We start from the raw sequence: 3,004 nt of genomic DNA, 5'->3' as shown, positions 1-3,004 counted from the left end.
AAGGAGACTCGGCGTGTCACAACTGCACGCCAAAGGACCCTGACCAAGCGTCGCTCCTGGACGTTCAGGGAGTGAGACTGTGTTGCCTTTTCTTTCTCGTAAATTATGTATACATAAAAAACTGTTGTTTTTTAAGATACACAGAAGGCAAGTTTGACTTGGGTTGATTCTCATCTGTTTTCTCAGTGTGTGTTCGGGCGGAAGACACCTTATCCATTTTTAAGACTAGGATTAAGAATGAGCTTTTTGATGAAGCTCAAAGTTAGGGCTTCCTAGAATCAGCCCTTAGTTTTGCTGCTATAGGCTTGGACTGCCCAGAGTGTTGTGTGTCTGTCGCCTGGCAGGTTCTAAGCATTAAAGGCTTCACCTGGGTCAGGAGTTGTGGCTGTGCCTGTCATAGCGGTCCTGAGTCGTGATATGAGTCAGGGCTGTGCATGTTTTTAAAAACTATTTACTTGTACTTTATTTTGAATAACTAATATCTATCATTTTAATATGTAAACTGTACTTTGATAATGTCATCTGGGATTTTAGAGACATTTAACTGCATCTGCTTTTTTGCGGTTTCATCTGTAAATATATATGTTATTTCATAAATGGAACTCATATATTGAATTTTATTGTTTCTAAAATATAAATTGAAAATTAACTATAGACAATAAACACATTTAGATCTCAAACATCAAGTGAACAAGAACAATACATTTGTGTAATATTGAAATACTCAAGTTATTGTGTGTTATTTGTTTTTCTACTTGAACAAAAGATTTAGGTAAATGTTGAACAAATATATAGAGCGAGAAACAGTTGAAACTTGTTTATTTTATTTGTTGAGGACTTTTTTAAGCTATACAAACATTCTCCAGAGAGTTGGACACAAATAAAATCAAAATAACTCAAAAGATTGAGACACAATTTCTTCTTCTAATATGAATAAAGCATGAATCCTTAAAGTACCACCAACAACTCACCAGATACATATCCCTTTAATACAAATATTTAAAACTATAACCCAAAAAGAAACCTCTACTTTAATTATGAAAAAATAAAATAAGGGGTGCATTTCTTCTCACAGTTATCTTTGGCTGTATGAAACACTTCGTATATATACAACGATAAGGAAATAAAATGTTATGAATTCAACACCCAGAAATTTCAGGTCCGTGCAAATATTTCTTAATCATAAGAACATTATCTTTGATCGAAAAAGCAGAAAACATCAAATATGTGTACACTGCACCCACCCAATCATATACAAAGAGTATATTACATTTAGTGAGAGTGAATTTTTCTGTAGAAAACCAAATGGTTGTTTTACTCAGTGTGATTGACAGGAGAGACGATCAGAGGGGCAGAGTTTTTACCACCATCATTCAGACTGGGACCAAAGAATGGGTAGAGTTTCTCTTTGAAGCAGCAGCCAGTGAAGGAGTAGATCAGAGCTGCAGCATCAACATCATAAAAGGAGACCAGACCCTCCTCATAATCCACAAACACCCCCACCTTCTCAGGCTGAGACTTCAGAGAGAGACTGGCATCAGGGTCGAGAGCTTCATACTCATTTTCATTCCTCAACACTATCACCCAGTAACCTTTCTGAGGAGACGCTGAGATCTGTCCCTTCCTGTTGATCGACTCTCTGACCACTCCTAGATCCCACCCAGTCTTCCCTTTAACCTGAACCTCATAATAAAATCTTCCTGAAGAGAAACTCTGCTTTGCTAAGACACAAGGACACATATCAAATCTCTCTGGATTGTCTGGGAGATTCTTCTTCACATCACCAAGTGTAACTTGTTTTCCATCATCAGACAGGATGAGGTTGGGATGTGCTGTATCAGGATCAAGAGTCACCTCCGACTCAGACTGCTGGACCCTCTTCAGCTCCACCTCAAGCAGCTTCTTCATCTGTTTCCTGAGCGTCTCCTCCAGCTGAGTCACAGCTCTCCTCACAGACCCCTCATATGAAGGTGGACGGACCCTGACTTCTGTCCAGTTCTTGGTGGGTGGAGCAGCGTTCAGGGACGTGAAGCTTTGGAGGAGGTGGAGCTGGTCTTCAGAGCGTGAGAGCTGCTCCACCTCAGAGCTTCTCTTCTTCAGCTCAGAGACTTCCTGTTCCAGCTCTTTGATGAAGCCTTCAGCCTGTTCCTCTGTCTCTCTCTGCTTCTCTTTGATGGTGTCGATGAGCTCGGCCTGGCTTCTCTCAACAGACTCCTTCAGAGCGGTGAAGACCTGAACACCATCTGCTATCTCTCTGTCTGCTCCTTCCTTACTGAGCTCCACTGAGCGGTTCATCTCCTGAATCTTCAGTCGTCTCTTCTGGATCATCTGCTGGATTTCAGCCTCTGTCTTCCCCAGCTCAGCCTTCTTTCCTTCATATCCTTCTTTCAGAGGAACAACATCATGTGTCTTGTGGTCTGAATAGGTGCAGAGCATGCAGACACACACCTGGTCGGTCTGACAGAACAGCTCCAGCAGTTTATCGTGCTTCACACACATCCTGCTTTCCAGGTTCTCCACAGGGTCGATCAGCTGATGTTTCTTCAGGCCTGCTCTTGTCAGGTGAGGCTCCAGGTGAGTCTCACAGTAGGACTCCAGACACACCAGGCAGGACTTCAGGGCCTTCAGTCTGGTTCCAGTGCAGACGTCACAGGGAACTTCTCCTGGTTGACAACGTGTTGCTCTGAGCTGCTGCTGCTGGCTTTCTGTTGAGCTGACTGTCTGAACTGAGCAGCCATCTCAGAGATGAAAGTGTTGACCAGCAGCTCAGGCTTTATGTTGAAAACCTTTTTACAGTTGGGACACTGACTCGGGACATTTCTATCCCAGTGTTCAGAGATGCAGGCTTTACAGAAGTTGTGTCCACATGGTATGGCGACTGGATCAGTGAACACATCCAGACAGATGGAGCACAGAAACTGATCTTCAGTCAGCAGACAGCTGGCAGCAGACATGTCTACTCTGTGGATACAAAATGTTGAAAAAAACTTTAAATAAAGTTGTA

At 42.5% G+C, this 3,004-nt stretch overlaps 1 pseudogene across 1 annotated transcript in view; it reads right to left on the bottom strand.

Moving 5' to 3' along the window:
- Positions 1–802: 802 nt before the first annotated feature.
- The window catches only part of LOC307038451 (E3 ubiquitin-protein ligase TRIM21-like), a 9,164-nt pseudogene continuing 6,962 nt past the window's right edge, over positions 803–3,004 (bottom strand). Inside the window, exon 2 of the transcript XR_013810652.1 lies at positions 803–2,961. The product of XR_013810652.1 is annotated as an E3 ubiquitin-protein ligase TRIM21-like (transcript). The remainder of the gene's footprint in view (positions 2,962–3,004) is intronic.

Source organism: Notothenia rossii, assembly GCF_949606895.1.
Source record: "Notothenia rossii genome assembly, chromosome: 5".
In the NCBI taxonomy this organism is placed as follows: Eukaryota; Metazoa; Chordata; class Actinopteri; order Perciformes; family Nototheniidae; genus Notothenia; species Notothenia rossii.
This window is presented reverse-complemented; position numbering and strand designations above follow the sequence as displayed.